Source organism: Triticum dicoccoides, chromosome 1B (assembly GCF_002162155.2).
Source record: "Triticum dicoccoides isolate Atlit2015 ecotype Zavitan chromosome 1B, WEW_v2.0, whole genome shotgun sequence".
In the NCBI taxonomy this organism is placed as follows: Eukaryota; Viridiplantae; Streptophyta; class Magnoliopsida; order Poales; family Poaceae; genus Triticum; species Triticum dicoccoides.
Window position 1 is genome coordinate 497205670 of NC_041381.1, and position 17973 is coordinate 497223642.

The 17973-nt window shown below is 40.3% G+C and overlaps 1 pseudogene; it reads right to left on the minus strand.

Moving 5' to 3' along the window:
- Window positions 1-372: 372 nt before the first annotated feature.
- On the minus strand, window positions 373-17018 carry LOC119350507 (annotated as a pseudogene).
- Between the last annotated feature and the right edge of the window lie 955 nt (window positions 17019-17973).

Below are 17973 nucleotides of genomic sequence, written 5' to 3' on the forward strand. Positions count from 1 at the left end.
TTAGGCCATAGAAGGATGGCGACTAGAGGAGTTAGATACCAATATCAAGGAGAGTCTGGATCAGAATCGAATGGCTCGCAAAATCTACCGAAACAAATTAATATTGTTTAGTTGATGGCTGAGGCATAGGTGGTCCATGAGAAAATTACCACCAATCGGGATGAAACGACGCTAGAAGCGGCCGAAGCAGCAAGAGTTTTAGGCACTATGGCTGTGAGAGATAAACTTTTTGGATTGAATTTCTTTTCTGACCTTGCAACCGCAATGTTTTACGGCTGCAAGAAGTAAATCTCTCTAAGTGCTTTCACTGCAGCAGCAAAATAGACATTGTAGCCATTGCTCTAGACAACACTACTCACTACTGGTACTGCATCATTCTATGCTTTCACCAGCATTGTTGCCTTCTCGTGTTGGCCGTTTCATCATTTCATTCCTAGCAAAAGGCCCAGTTGAACTAATGTTGCTCCTCAATTCTGTCGCGCCATTGCTCTTCTTGAATCCCTTCTTCATATTAGCCTTCTGAGCCCAACCCAAGACACCCTGCATGACATGCTCATTGAAGATCTCTTTCTTATAGAAGCTCCCCATCTTTGCACATAACAGATAACATGCATCAACAATCAGTGTTGAGGTTCAAAATATTTTACGATGTCGAAATATGGTTGTACCTGTGTTACAACGGCATATAGAGGCCGGGTGTTGTAGCTGCAGAGAAGTTGAATATTGATCCTGCAAGTGCAAGGATACATGGACGCGTCAGTTCAAGGACGAAGTCATGTCCGCTTTTTCCAATGGGAAAAGAAGTTGGAGATGTGTGTGAGGTACCCAATCACATGCATCGGCACAATGAAACCAACTTGCCCCATGATGTAGGAGTTGAATCCATAGGTGGTATACAACATAAATGGGGTAAACGAATCAGTCATTAGATCCTAATTGAATGTAATTTGAAACCGGTAACCCTCAAGTTGCTCACCAGTATCTAGAAGAACAATGCAATCTCCAAGGCATTTTGGAAGAGGATGAAGTGGATCAGGAACAAGACGATCCTCGGCCGCCCAAACCAGAAGTGGTCATCCGATGGCTTCATGATCAAATCGCCCTCGACTGTGGAGTGCTTCTTAGCTACATCCTGGGCTAATTGAGCTACGACATGCTCCAACTTGGTGCCCACGACTAGCAGAAGCTGTAGGGGGAATAGAGAGTGAGCAAGGGCAGTATAAGAGTGTTGGGACATCCTCCTCATGTGGGTTGTGAGGAGATAACCATTTGAGGCCTATTAGGAAACCCAAAGAGGTGTAGAAGCCCACTACCCATTAGGGTTATGACCTAGGGTCATTTTCGACTTTGTATGTGAGTGGATGGGGATGCTTTATCCTCCATCCAGTAGCCACCACCGAGTGTGATGAAAATCAATTCATCCTCCAAGGGAGAAGAAGAGAGAAAACTAGGAGAGAAACGGGAGAGAGGAAGATTGAAGGAAGAAGCAAAGGGAGCTCCTCCCGAAGGTTGTGATGGTCTAGATCCACTACCTTGCTCCTTTAATTTGTGGTTCCACCATCTTTGGTGAGATTATTCCAATCCCTAGCTCTTGAGCGCCAAATCTTGATTTGTTCATCCAAGATTCAGAAATCTTGATGTATGACATCCTCTAGTGCTCTCTCAAGAAGAACTTATTATATCCCACCTTTGATAATGGTGGAAGAGGATTTGGGTGGATTTGGCCCGTGGTTTTTCCCCTCATGTTGGGGGGTTTTCCATGCAAATCTTGTATCTCTGTGATAGCTGCTTGCCGCTGAAATTCTGGGTTGGGAGCACATAGGACTTGTCCTAGCTGCTTGTTCAAATTAGCTAGTACTTGGCCTACCTGGCTATTGGTTGCACCCAAGACATGTCCTAAGTTCAAGCTGAACCTAGTATCTCCATATATGGTTGATGCATGTGTTTCCTTCCGTTCTAAGCAAGGATCCTTGAGTTAGTACATGATGTGGTGCTAAGATTACTTTGTTTCCACTGCAGTTTTCAGTTAATCACAAGTGCATTTGTGTGCTAATTCCCAATAGAGTGGTATCAGAGCCTTAGTTTCTTAGAAGGTTGCTAATCCTAGTTGCTTGATTGTTGCTAGAAGTGCTGCTCACAATGGCTTTGGAAGAAAGCGCTACTACGAGTGGCATGATAAAACTTGACTCTTACAATTACTCATTATGGAAAACCGTGATGGAAGACATCATTTATTGCAAGGATTTGTATGAGCCAATTGTGAAACAAAAGATACCCACTGGTGTCACGGAAGAAGAATGGAGAGTGTTGCACAGAAAGGTGAAACGTCTCCAACGTATCTATAATTTTTGATTGTTCCATGCTATTATATTACTCCTTTTGGATGTTTATGGGCTTTATTTTACACATTTATATCATTTTTGGGACTAACCTACTAACCGGAGGCCCAGCCCGTATTGCTGTTTTTTTGCCTATTTCAGTATTTCGAAGAAAAGGAATACCAAACGGAGTCCGAACGGAATGAAACCTTTGGGAGCGTGATTTTTGGAACGAACGTGATCCAGAGGACTTGGAGTGCAAGTCAAGAAGCAGCCGAGGCGACCACGAGAGGGTAGGGCCCCCCTATAGGGCGTGCCCCTGTCTCATAGGCCCCTTGGGCAGCCACCTACGTACTTCTTCCTCCTATATAAGCCTAGGTACCCCAAAAACATCCAGGGAGCCAACGAAACACAATTTCCACCATCGTAACCTTCTGTATCCGCGAGATCCCATCTTGGAGCCTTCGTCGGTGCTCCGCCGGAGGGGGAATCGACCATGGAGGGCTTCTACATCAACATCCTTGCCCCTCCGATGAGTTGTGAGTAGTTTACCACAGACCTACGGGTCCATAGTTATTAGCTAGATGGCTTCTTCTCTCTTTTTGGATCTCAATACAATGTTCTCCCCCTCTCTTGTGGAGATCTATTCGATGTAAACTCTTTTTCCGATGTGTTTGTCGAGATCCGGTGAATTGTGGGTTTATGATCAAGTTTATCTATGAGAAATATTTGAATCTCCTCTGAATTCTTTTATGTATGATTGAGTTATCTTTGCAAGTCTCTTTGAATTATCAATTTGGTTTGGCCTACTAGATTGATCTTTCTTGCCATGGGAGAAGTGCTTAGCTTTGGTTTCAATCTTGCGGTGTCCTTTCCCGGTGACAGCAGGGGCAGCAAGGCACGTATTGTATTGTTGCCATCGAGGATAAAAAGATGGGGTTTATATCATATTGCATGAGTTTATCCCTCTACATCATGTCATCTTGCTTAAGGCGTTACTCTGTTCTTATGAACTTAATACTCTAGATGCAGGCAGGAGTCAGTCAATGTGTGGAGTAATAGTAGTAGATGCAGGCAGGAGTCGCTCTACTTGTAGCAGACGTGATGCCTATATACATGATCATGCCTAGATAATCTCATAATTATCCGCTTTTCTATCAATTGCTCGGCAGTAATTTGTTCACCCACCATAATACTTATGCTATCTTGAGAGAAGCCACTAGTGAAACCTATGGCCCCCGAGTCTATCTCTTTATCATATTTGCTTCCAATCTACTTTATTTGCATCTTTACTTTTTGCATCTATATTATAAAATACCAAAAATATATTTATCTTATCATACTATCTCTATTAGATCTCACTTTCGCAAGTGGCCGTGAAGGGATTGACAACCCCTTTATTGCGTTGGTTGCGAGTTCTTTGTTTGTTTGTTTGTGCAGGTGCGTGGGACTTTTGAGGAGCCTCCTACTGGATTGATACCTTGGTTCTCAAAAACTGAGGGAAATACTTACGCTACTATTGCTGCATCACCCTTTCCTCTTCAAGGAAAACCAATGCAAGCTCAAGACGCAGCAAGAAGGATTTCTGGCACCGTTGCCGGGGAGGTCTTCGCTCAAGTCAAGACATACCAAGTAGCATCACAAACCCATCTCCCTCGCATTTACATTATTTGCCATTTTCCTCTCGTTTTCCTCTCCCCCACTTCACCCTTGCCGTTTTATTCGCCCTCTCTTTCCCAATCTCCTCTCTCTTTCGCTTGCCTTTTTCTGCTTGCTTGTGTGTTGGATTACTTGTTGCCATGGCGCAAGATAATACCAATTTTTGTGATTTCTCGAATACCAATAATAATGATTTCCTTAGTACTCCGATTGCTCCTCTTAATGATGGTGTGTCTTGTGAAATCAATACTGCTTTGCTGAATCTTGTTATGAAAGATCAATTCGCCGGCCTTCCTAGTGAAGATGCCGCTACTCATCTAAACAACTTTATTGATTTGTGTGATATGCAAAATAAGAAAGATACGGATAACGATATTGTTAAATTGAAGTTATTTACGTTTTCACTTAGAGATCGTGCTAAAGTTTGGTTTTTGTCTTTGCCTAAAAATAGTATTGATTCTTGGAACAAGTGCAAAGATACTTTTATCTCTAAGTATTTTCCTCCCGCTAAGATTATCACTCTTAGGAACGATATTATGAATTTTAAACAACTTGATCATGAGCATATTGCCCAATCTTGGGAAAGAATGAAATTGATGATTCGCAATTGCCCTACTCATGGTTTGAATTTATGGATGATCATACAAAATTTTTATGCCGGTTTGAAATTTTCTTCTAGAAATCTCTTAGATTCGGCCGCGGGAGGCACGTTTATGGAAATCACGTTAGGAGATGCTACCAAACTTCTTGATAATATTATGGCTAATTATTCTCAATGGCACACCGAAAGATCTTCTAGTAAAAAAGTGCATGCTATAGAAGAAATCAATGTTTTGAGTGGAAAGATGGATGAACTTATGAAATTGTTTGCTACTAAAAATACTCCTCTTGATCCCAATGATATGCCTTTGTCTACTTTTATTGAGAATAATAATGAATCTATGGATGTGAATTTTGTTGGTAGGAATAGTTTTGGAAACAATGCTTATAGAGGAAACTTTAATGCTAGACCGTTCCCTAGTAATTTCTCTAATAATTATGGAAATTCCTACAATAATTATTATGTAATTTTAATAATATGCACTCTGATTTTGATAATAGTGTGAAAGAATTTATGATTTCTCGAAAGAATTTTAATGCTTTGCTTGAAGAAAATTGCTCAAAGTTGATGATTTGGCTAGGAACGTTGATAGACTTTTGCTTGATGTTGATTCTCTTAAACTTAGATCTTCTTCTCCTAAGCATGATATCAATGAGTCTCTCAAAGCCATTAGAATTTCCATTGATGAGTGCAAGGAAAGAACCGCTAGATTGCGTGCAAAGAAAGATTGCTTTATAAAAGCGTGTTCTTCTAGTTTCCATGAAAATAATGATGAAGATCTTAAAGTTATTGATGTGTCTCCCATTAGATCTTTGTTTTGCAATATGAATCTTGATAATTATGGGATTGATGATGAGTCAACTTTGCCTAGAAGGCGTCCCAAGAATTCGGAGTCTTTAGATCTTGATGCTAAATTTGGTAAAAGTAGGATTGGAGAGGTCATGACTTTAAATAGCATTGAACCCACTATCTCGGATTTCAAGGAATTTGGTTATGATAATTGTTCTTTAGAAGGTTGTATTTCCTTGTTGCAATCCGTTGTTAATTCTCCTCATGCTTATAGTCAAAATAAAGCTTTTTACCAAACATATCGTTGATGCCTTGATGCAATCTTATGATGAAAAACTTAATTTGGAAGTTTCTATACCTAGAAAACTTAATGATGAGTGGGAACCTACTACAAAGATTATAATTAAAGATCATGAGTGTTTTGCTTTGTGTGATTTGGGTGCTAGTATTTCCACGATTCCGAAAACTTTATGTGATATTCTAGGTTTCCATGATCTTGATGATTGCTCTTTAAATTTGCACCTTGCGAATTCCACCATTAAAAAGCCAATGGGAAGGATCAATGATGTTCTCATTGTTGCAAATAGAAATTTGGTGCCCGTAGATTTTATGGTTCTTGATATAGATTGCAATCTTTCTTGCCATATTATTCTTGGTAGACCTTTCCTTAGAACGATTGGTGCGATTATTGATATGAAGGAAGGGAATATTAGATTCCAATTTCCATTAAAGAAAGGCATGGAGCACTTTCCAAGAAATAAAGTCAAATTACCTTATGAATCTATGATGCGAGCTACTTATGAATTTAGTGCCAAAGATGGCACCACTTAGATCTATCTTCGCTTTTATGCCTAGCTAGGGGCGTTAAACGATAGCGCTAGTTGGGAGGCAACCCAATTTTCTTTGTGTCTTTTGCTTTTGTTCCTGTTTAGTAATAAATATTGCATCTACCTCCTGTTTAGATGTGTTTTTATCTTTTAATTAGCGTTTGTGCCAAGTAGAACCTATAGGATAACCTATGATGATAGTTGATTTGATCCTGCTGAAAAACAGAAACTTTGCGCGCACGTATTTAGTTTTGCTAAATCACAGAAACATGCTTTCACGTTGATTCTTTTTGCTGCTGATCAATAGACAAATTGTCCAGGACTTCCTGTTGTGGTAGTATTTTTAGAGTTCCAGAAGTTTGCGTTAGTTACAGATTGCTACAGACTGTTCTGTTTTTGATAGATTCTATTTTTCTTGTGTTGTTTGCTTATTTTGATGCATCTATGGCTAGTAAAATAGTTTATAAACCATAGAGAAGTTGGAATACAGTAGTTTTAACACCAAATTAAATAAAGAATGAGTTCATTATAGTACCTTATGTGGTGGTTTTGTTTTCTTTCACTAACGGAGCTTATAAGGTTTCCTGTTGAGTTTTGTGTTGTGAAGTTTTCAAGTTTTGGGTAAAGCTTTTATGGACTATGGAATAAGGAGTGGCAAGAGCCTAAGCTTGGGGATGCCCATGGAACCCCAAGATATTCAAGGATAGCCAAAAGCCTAAGCTTGGGGATGCCCCGGGAAGGCATCCCCTCTTTCGTCTTCGTTCATTGGTAACTTTACTTGGAGCTATATTTTTATTCGCCACATGATATGTGTTTTGCTTGGAGCGTCGTGTATTATATTAGTCTTTGATTTTTAGTTTACCACAATCATACTTGCTGTACACACCTTTTGGGAGAAGCCTACTTGATTAGGATTTGCTAGAATACTCTATGTGCTTCACTTATACCTTTTGAGCTTGATAGTTTTTGCTCTAGTGCTTCACTTATATTTATTAGAGCACGATGGTGACTTAATTTTGAAGAAATTGCTAGTCTCTCATGCTTCACTTATATCTTTTTGGGAGTCTTTTAGAACAGAATGGTATTTGCTATGGTCATAAAGTTGGTCCTAGAATGATGAGCATCCAAGTTGGGTATAATAAAAACTATCATAGAAAAGAATTGGATGCTATGATCAATATGATGCTTGATAATTGTTTTGAGATATGGAGGTAGTGATATTAAAGTCATGCTAGTTGAGGTAATTATGAAAATTACTTGTGTTGAGGGTTGTGATTCTCGTAGCATGCATGTATGGTGAACCGCTTTGTGATGAAGTTGGAGCACAATTTTATTTATTGTTTGTCTTCCTTATGAGTGGCGGTCGGGGATGAGCGATGGTCTTTTCCTACCAATCTATCCCCCTAGGAGCATGCGCGTAGTGCTTTGGTTTTTGATGACTTATAGGTTTTGCAACAAGTACATGAGTTCTTTTGACTAATGTTGAGTCCATGGATTATACGCACCCTTTTCACCCTTCCACCATTGCTAGCCTCTCTTGTGCCGCGCAACTTTCGCCGGTACCATACACCCACCATATACCTTCCTCAAAACAGCTACCATACCTACCTCTTATGGCATTTCCATAGCCATTCCGAGATATATTGCCATGCAACTTTCCACCGTTCCGTTCATATGACACGCATTACTTTTGTCATATTGCTTTTGCATGATCATGTAGTTGACATTGTATTTGTGGCAAGGCCACCTTCATAATTTTCATACATGTCGCTCTTGATTCATTGCATATCCCGATACACCGCCGGAGGCATTCATATAGAGTCATATCTTGTTCTAGCTTTGAGTTGTAATTCTTGAGTTGTAAATCCATAAAAGTGTGATGATCTTCATTATTAGAGCATTGTCCTAGTGAGGAAACGATGATGAAGACTATGATTCCCCCACAAGTCGGGATGAGACTTCGGACTTTACAAAAAAAAGAAAAAAAAAGAGAAAGGCCAAAAAGAAAAAAAAAGGCCAAAGAAAAAAAGAAAAAAAATAAAATGAGAGAAAAAGAGAGAAGGGACAATGCTACTATCTCTTTTTCCACACTTGTGCTTCAAAATAGCACCATGATCTTCATGATAGAGAGTCTCATATGTTGTCACTTTCATATACTAGTGGGAATTTTTCATTATAGAACTTGGCTTGTATATTCCAATGATGGGCTTCCTCAAAATGCCCTAGGTCTTCGTGAGCAAGCGAGTTGGATGCACACCCACTTAGTTTCTTTTGTTGAGCTTTCATATATTTATAGCTCTAGTGCATCCGTTGCATGGCAATCCCTACTCACTCACATTGATATCTATTAATGGGCATCTCCATAGCCCGTTGATACGCCTAGTTGATGTGAGACTATCTTCTCCTTTTTGTCTTCTCCACAACCACCATTCTATTCCACATATAGTGCTATGTCCGTGGCTCACGCTCATGTATTGCGTGAAAGTTGAAAGAGTTTGAGATTATTAAAGTATGAAACAATTGCTTGGCTTGTCATCGGGGTCGTGCATGATTAAATACTTTGTGTGATGAAGATAGAGCAACAGTCAGACTATATGATTTTGTAGGGATAACTTTCTTTGGCCATGATATTTTGAGAAGACATGATTACTTTGATTAGTATGCTTGAAGTATAACCATTTTCATGTCAATATGAAATTTTATTTTGTATCATTTGGATCTGTACATTCATGCCACAATAAAGAAAATTACATTGAGAATTATGCTAGGTAGCATTCCACATCAAAAATTTCTTTTTTATCATTTACCTACTCGAGGACGAGCAGGGATTAAGCTTGGGGATGCTTGATACATCTCCAACATATCTATAATTTTTGATTGTTCCATGCTATTATATTACCCCTTTCGGATGTTTATGGGCTTTATTTTACACATTTATATCATTTTTGGGACTAACCTACTAACCGGAGGCCCAGCCCGTATTGTTGTTTTTTTGCCTATTTCAGTATTTCAAAGAAAAGGAATATTAAACGGAGTCCAAACGGAATGAAACCTTCAAGAGCGTGATTTTTGGAACGAACGTGATCCAGAGGACTTGGAGTGCAAGTCAAGAAGCAGCCGAGGCGGCCACGAGAGGGTAGGCCCCCCCCTATAGGGCGTGCCCCCTGTCTCGTGGGCCCCTCGGGCGGCCACCGACGTACTTATTCCTCCTATATAAGCCTACGTACCCCAAAAACATCCAGGGAGCCAACGAAACATAATGTCCACCACCGTAACCTTCTGTATCCGCGAGATCCCATCTTGGAGTCTTCGCCGGTGCTCCGCCGGAGGGGGAATCGACCATGGAGGGCTTCCACATCAACATCCTTGCCCCTCCGATGAGTTGTGAGTAGTTTACCACAGACCTACGGGTCCATAGTTATTAGCTAGATGGCTTCTTCTCTCTTTTTAGATCTCAATACAATGTTCTCCCCCTCTCTTGTGGAGATCTATTCAATGTAAACTCTTTTTGCGGTGTGTTTGTCGAGATCCGATGAATTGTGGGTTTATGATCAAGTTTATCTATGAGAAATATTTGAATCTCCTCTGAATTCTTTTATATATGATTGAGTTATCTTTGCAAGTCTCTTTGAATTATCAGTTTGGTTTGGCCTACTAGATTGATCTTTCTTTCCATGGGAGAAGTGCTTAGCTTTGGGTTCAATCTTGCGGTGTCCTTTCCCAGTGACAACAGAGGCAGCAAGGCACGTATTGTATTGTTGCCATCGAGGATAAAAATATGGGGTTTATATCATATTGCATGAGTTTATCCCTCTACATCATGTCATCTTGCTTAAGGCGTTACTCTGTTCTTATGAACTTAATACTCTAGATGCAGCCGGGAGTCGGTCGATGTGTGGAGTAATAGTAGTAGATGCAGGCAGGAGTCGGTCTACTTGTTGCGGACGTGATGCCTATATACATGATCATGCCTAGATAATCTCATAATTATCCGCTTTTCTATCAATTGCTCGACAGTAATTTGTTCACCCACCGTAATACTTATGCTATCTTGAGAGAAGCCACTAGTGAAACCTATGGCCCCCGGGTCTATCTCTTTATCATATTTGCTTCCAATCTACTTTTATTTGCATCTTTACTTTTTGCATCTATATTATAAAATACCAAAAATATATTTATCTTATCATACTATCTCTATTAGATCTCACTTTCGCAAGTGGCCGTGAAGGGATTGACAACCCCTTTATTGCGTTGGTTGTGAGTTCTTTGTTTGTTTGTGTAGGTGCGTGGGACTTTTGAGGAGCCTCCTACTGGATTGATACCTTGGTTCTCAAAAACTGAGGGAAATACTTATGATATTATTGCTGCATCACCCTTTCCTCTTCAAGGAAAACCAACGCAAGCTCAAGACGTAGCAAAAGGCAGTAGGTATGATTCAGTTGTACATCAACCATAATATTTTCCACCATCTTGCAAATGACACAAATGCATATGAGATGTGAAAAAACTTAGAGTCTATGTATGAGAGCAAGACATCGATGAACAAGGCCTCGATGATCAAAAAACTTGCAAAGCTTGAGTACCAAGATGGCACAAGTGTGATTGAGGACTTGAATGTCTTCCAATGCCATATAAATAAACTTTCAACCATGAATATCAACTTTGAGGATGAGGTGCAAGCATTGTTCCTACTAAGTTCTATGTCTGATAGTTGGAACACGCTTGTTGTGTCACTTAGCAATTTTGTTCCGGATGGGAAGCTGACTTTCGAGATGGTGAAGAATAGTGATATGTCTCCAACGTATCTATATTTTTTGATTGTTACATGCTTTTATATTATCTATTTTCGATGTTTTATATGCATTAATATGCTATTTAATACTATTTTGGGACTAACCTATTAACCTAGTGCCCGGTGCCAGTTCCTATTTTTCCCCTTGTTTTTGACTTCTACAGAAAAGGAATATCAAACAGAGTCCAAACGGAATAAAACTTTACGGTGATTTTTCTTGGACCACAAAAAACCCACGAGACTTGGAGAGGATGCCAAAAGACCTACGAGGCGGCCACAAGCTGTAGGGGCGCGCCCCAGGGGGGCGCCCTCGGGGCTCGTGGGCCCCTCGGAGACCTTCCAATCCAATCTCAGCACTATAAATCCTCAAATATTTCCCCTATACCAGAGGGCACACCAAATATATTTTTCCGCCGCCGCAAGCTTTTGTTCCCGTGAGATCCCATCTTGGGGCCTTTTCTGGCACTCCGCCGAAGGGGGATTCGATCATGGAGGGCCTCTAAACCAACCTTGCTGCCCTTCCGATGATGTGTGAGTAGTTTACCACAAACCTACGGGTCCATAGCTAGTAGCTAGATGGCTTCTTCTCTCTCTTTGATCTTCTATACAATGTTCTCCTCGATGTTCTTGGAGATCTATTCGATGCAATCTTCTTTTGTGGTGTGTTTGTTGAGAACCATGAATTGTGGATTTATGATCAGATTATCTATGAATATTATTTGTCTCTTCTCTGGACTCTTTTATGCATGATTGAGGTAGGTTTGTATTTCTCTCCGATCTATCGATTTGGTTTGGCCAACTAGATTGGTTTTTCTTGCAATGGGAGAGGTGCTTTGTGATGGGTTCAATCTTGCGGTGTGCTCACCCAGTGGCAGTAGGGGTAGCGAGGCACGTATTGTATTGTTTCCATTAAGGATAAAGATTGGAGTTTATATCATATGCTTGAGTTTATCCCGCTACATCATGTCATCTTTCCTTCATATCTTCATAACTATGTGCTTTTCCATAAATTGCTCTAGAGTAATTTGTTTACCCACTGTATGTTTTCTTCAAGAGAGAAGCCTCTAGTGAAACCTATGGCCCCGGGTCTATTTTCCATCATATATTTTCAGATCTATAAACCAAAAAACCAAAAAAAAATACCTTGCTGCACTTTATTTATATTTATTTTATTTTGCCTTTTACTTATCTTTTATACCTATCTCTATTAGGTCTCACTCTTATTCGTGACCGTGAAGGGATTGACAACCCCGTTTCGCGTTGTGTGCAAGTGTTTGTTAGTTTGTGCACGTGCATATATTGGAGACTTGCTTGTGCCTCCTACTGGATTGATACTTTGGTTCTTAACTTAGGGAAATACTTATCTCTACTTTGCTGCATCACCCTTTCCTCTTAAAGAGTAAAATCAACGCAAGCTCAAGAAGTAGCAAATAGCATGCTAAATGGAGAAGCCAGAAAGAAGGAAAAGGGTGATGCCTCTTCTTACGATGTGTATGTGGTTAAAACTCATGGGAAGAATGAGAACCGTGGATTCAAGAATACAAGAGTCCAGCAAGGCAGAAGTAAATCCAGGAGGAGATCAAAGTCAAAACAGAGAAAAGATATTACTTGCTTTCATTGTGGCAATCTGGGACACATAAAGAGCGAGTGCAGGAAGTACAAAAGAGAGCTTGTAGAGGGGAAGCTTGCAAAGAAAACCGAGCAAAAGGTTGAGAGTAGTTCAGCCATGACTACAACAGATGAGGATTATCTAATCATTGAAGATGAAGAATGCTATAGTGTTGTTCGTGATGATACCATGAGTTGGGTTGTGGATTCAGGTGCATCCTTCCATGTCACATCAGACAAGGAGTATTTCACATCTTATGTTAGCGGTTTTACTGGTCAAGTGAGGATGGGAAATAGTGGTTCGTCAATAATTGTTGGCAAGGGCTCTATATGCATTGAAACAAACACAAGTTGCAGATTTTTGCTCGACGATGTGAGGCATGTCCCCGACATAATGTGGAATCTGTTGTTAGTATGCAAGCTTGATGACATCAAACATTCTAGTTATTTTGGTGAAGGAAAGTTGATGCTCACCAAAGGATCTTTGATTGTGGCTCGAGGAAGTAGGCAAGGTAATCTTTATGTGAATAAAATCAAGTTGTGCAATGAGGTGTTGAACATTGCTGAAAAAGACACTTTGGTTGAATTGTGGCACAAGAGGGTTGTGCATATGAGTGAGAAGGGCATGCATGCTCTTGCTAGCATGGAGTACCTCCCTGAGTTGAAAGGTATATCCTTGAAACCTTGTGCATATTGTTTTGCTGGCAAACAACATAGGCTTGCATTTCGTACACTCCCTCCACATCATGCAGAAAATGTTCTTGATATTGTGCACACTGATGTTTGCTCCATGACTGAAAAGTCCCATGGAGGAGCATTATACTTTGTGACTTTTATTGATGACCATTCTAGAAAGGTTTTTATGTATGTGCTGAAACACAAATACCAGATGCTTGAAGCCTTCGAGGAGTTCCATGACAAAGTTGAGAGAGAAACTGACAGGAAATTTAAGCCTGTATGAGAATGACACTTTTGAGTTGGTGAATCCGCCAAAGGGCAAGAAAGCACTCAAGAACAAGTGGGTGTATAGAGTGAATACTGAATAAAATGGCTCACATCCAAGGTACAAGGCCAGATTAGTTGTGAAAGGTTTCAGTCAGAAAAAGGGCACTGATTATGATGATATATTCTCTCCGGTGCTCAAGATGTCTTCGATCCAAGTTGTGCTTGGCATGGCTGCCACCATGGATTTGCAAACTGAACAACTTGATGTGAAGACAACATTCTTTCATTGTGACCTAGAGGAGGAGATATACATGGAGCAGCCAGAGGGATTCATGGTTGCAGGCCAGGAGCACTTAGTTTGCAAATTGAAGAAGAGCTTGTATGGCTTGAAGCAAGCTCCTCAGCAGTGGTACAAGAAGTTTGAGTCTTTTATGACTAGGCTTGGTTGCCATAAAGCACAACCTAATCATTGTGTCTTTGTGAAGAGGTACGCCGAGGGTGACTTCATTATTCTCTTGTTTTATGTTGATGATATGCTGATTGTTGGAAATGGCACAAAAAGTATTGCTCTCCTCAAGAAGGCATTGAGTAAATCATTTGCCATGAAGGATTTAGGACCAACTAAGAAAATACTTGGCATGAAGATCTCCCTTGATAGATCAAAGAAGTTGCTTTGGCTCTCGTAGGAAAGATATATTGAGAAGGTACTTGAAATTTCAATATGAAAGATGCAAAATATGTTATGTCTCCACTTGCAGGCCATCACAAACTAAATTCTATACAATGTTCTACAAGCAAGAAGGAGAAATAAGAAAGGAGGAAAGTACCTTACCGATCTGTTGTGGGCAGTTTGATGTATGCCATGGTATGCACTAGGCCTGGCATTGCCTATGTAGTTGGAGTTGTTAGCCGGTTCATGAGAAATCTAGGTAAAGCTCACTTTGAAGTAGTGAAGTGGATTCTCAGGTATCTCAAGGGTACTTCTACATCTTTTTTATGCTTTGGAAGCGGTGATGTTGTATTGCAGGGCTATACAGATGCAGATTATGCAGGTGACAAGGTTCGTAGGAAGCCCACATCTGGATACCTGATGACTTATGCAGGGGGGCAATATCATGGCAATCAAGATCGCAGAAATGCATTTCTACATCAACTATAGAAGCTGACTGCATAGCAGCAGCTGATGCTGGCAAGGAAATTTTGTGGATGAAGAATTTCTTGCAAAAGCTTGGCATGAAACAAGAGAAGCATGTTTTGTTTTGTGGCACTCAAAGTGCTATTCATCTTGCCAAGAATTCAAGCTATCACTCTCGAACCAAACACATTGATGTGATGTATCATTGGATTTGAGATGTTGTGAGTCCCAAGTTGCTGAAACTTGAGAAGATCCATACCAACGATAATGGTTCGGATACGAGACAAAGATATTGCCAAGTGAGAAGCTACAAGCATGTTGCAAGGTAGCGGTGTGGCGGTGCCCCCCTCATGAGTTGGAGGGGGAGATTTGTTGGGATATCCTCCTCATGTGAGCTGTGAGGAGATGACCATTTGAGGCCTTTTAGGCATCCCAAAGAGGTGCAGAAGCCCACTACCCATTAAGATTATGATCTAGGATCATTTTGGACTTTGCACGAGAGTGTATGGGGATGCTTTACCCGCCATCCAGCAGCCACTACCAAGTGTGACGAAAATCAGCTCATCCTAGGGAGAAGAAGAGAGAAAACCAAGAGAGAAAGGGAAGAGAGGAAGATTGAAGGAAGAAGCAAAGGGAGCTCCTCCCCAAGGTTGCGATGGTCTAGATCCACTACCTTGTCTCCTTCAAGTTGCGGTTCCACCATCTTTCGTGTGATTGTTCCAATCCCTAGCTCTTCAGCCCCAAATCTTGTTGTGTTCATCTAAGATTCAGAAATCTTGATGTATGAGAACCTCTAGTGTTGTCTAGAGAAGAACTTGTTGTATCCCACACATAATAGTGGAAGAGGATTTGGGTGGCTTCAACACGTGGTTTTTCCCTTTAGGTTGAGGGGTTTTCCATGTAAATCTGGTGTCTCTGTGATAGCTACTTGCTGTTGAAATTCTGGGTTGAGAGCACATAGGACTTGTCCTAGCTACTTGCTGAAATAAGCTAGTACTTGTCCATCCTAGCTACTTCTTGCACCCAAGACATGTCCTAGGTTCAAGCTGAACCTAGTATCTCCATATATGGTTGATTCATATGTTTCCTTCCGTGCTAAGCAACGATCCTTGAATTAGTACATGATGTGGTGCTGAGACTACTTTGTTCCGGCTGCAGTTTTCAGTTAACCACAAGTGATTTTTTGTGCTAACCAAAGAAATAGGCTCATAGCGAATGTTTAAAGTAACACATCATTATGTATGCACTTACAATAAGGGGAATGAACACAATCCAAAAGTATGCATGCCACCCTGCAGATTAGCAAAATGTGGTGTAAGATAGCTTCAAGAAGATTAAATAATGAAATATATTTTTGACAAGGTTTAGGGAACCATCTTGCAGAACAAAACAATTCTGATGAAAGGTTCTCATTTTTTGCCCATTACCAGCGTAACTGCTAAAGAATCTAATTTGAATTTGGAATATGTAAACATGTCATGATTGTTTTTTTTCTTATTCAAACTAGAGCATTTAGGACCTTATTTCAAAAAAAAACTGAAACTGGCTCAAACACAGAGTTACTGCAGTGCATACAAGTGCTGTTCAGAAAAGATGACTACAACTTACCATTAACATTCAGCAACAGAAAGATCACTACGAAGACCCACAAGTACCAGCTAAAGAAGAATAGACACGACAGGAGTTGAGCTAACTTGTATAGAAACTTGTGTGATCAGTGGCGGAGCTTGATGAAGATTGTTGAGGTGGTTAATCAGAGTTAAGGGGGCAAAGAAGATAAGTTATGCATGAACTCAGAAAAATCTTTGATATTCAAGCCTAATAATATTAGGGGTACACTTAAGAGTTTTCCTAGAGTAGGGGGGGGGGGGCAATTGCCCCATTTGGCCCCATGAAGCTCCGCCAGTATGTGTGATGCTCTTTGCTCACCTTATCCTAACCAAGGAAAGCATGCAAGGTCAGCTTATTACAAGCTACACTTACCATGAAAACACCAAGACACGTTATGATGTAGTCGGCTTTACTTACTGATCCGTAGAACTGCTTGAAAAAAGAATGCTGCATGGGAAATGGAAAAAGGGGCTAATTAGTTTGTCAATGTACACTTCCAGTATTATATAAAAATAAAGTCGTTCCTATAAGGCATAACTAGACTAAAACGTTGCATATGTCATAGGAAACTTTACTAGTCCATGCAATTTTGCAACATAAATCAAGTTTGTTACAAGACCTCATGCTTGCTTACCAGCCAATTCAAAATTCTAGAATCTTTGCCAATACCCTTAAAATGCTCTCTGATGAATTCAAAATGTGTACATGGTGTTAAAGTAATATTATGGCGCATTACTTGTATACCATGTTCTGGTAGAGATAGGAACCTTTATTGTTATTTAGTTGGTTAATCGCTATCTCCCTCCTATAAGATCTCTCCTCTCTCTCTCTCTCTCGGTTAGGAGTCCTAACCGAAACACTTTTGTAATCACCACGACCAGATCAATATAAAATTATGTGGGCTCCTCTGTTGGGAGTTCAGATGCTTTACCCATCTTGACATGGTATACAGAGCCTCCTTATTCAATCACATCTAGCAAGCCCCTCACCACCGCAGCCATCATCAGCCTTCATCTTCCACCTTGAGCAGCCATGTCCTCCTCCACCAAAGTCTCTTCACCTGGCCTCAACTATACCACATCTAAACCTTTGAACTGAACCAACTATGTCCACTGGAAAGCCCAAGCTCGCTCCCAATTCATGGGGTCGGGTTATATGGGTATATCGATCAATCCACACCCAACCCCACCCAGACCATTGCTACTTCTTGAGCTTGAATTGATTTTTCCCTTGAAGAGGAAAGAGTGATGCAGCAAAGTAGATATAAGTATTTCCCTTAGTTAAAAACCAAGGTATCAATCCAGTAGGAGGCACAAGCATGTCTCCAATATATGCACCTGCACAAACTAACGAACACTTGCACACAACGCGAAAAATGGGTTGTCAATCCCTTCACAGTCATGAACAAGAGTGAGATCTAATAGAGATAGATATAAAAGATAAATAAAAGGCAAAATAAAGTAAATACAAATAAAGTGCAGAAAGGTATTTTTTGTGTTTTTTGGTTTATAGATCTGAAAATATATGATGGAAAATAGACCCGGGGCCATAGTTTTCACTAGAGGCTTCTCTCTTGAATAAAGCATATGGTGGGTAAACAAATTACTGTTGAGCAATTGATAGAAAAGTGCATAGTTATGATGATATCTAAGGCAATGATCATGAATATAGGCATCATGTCCGTGACA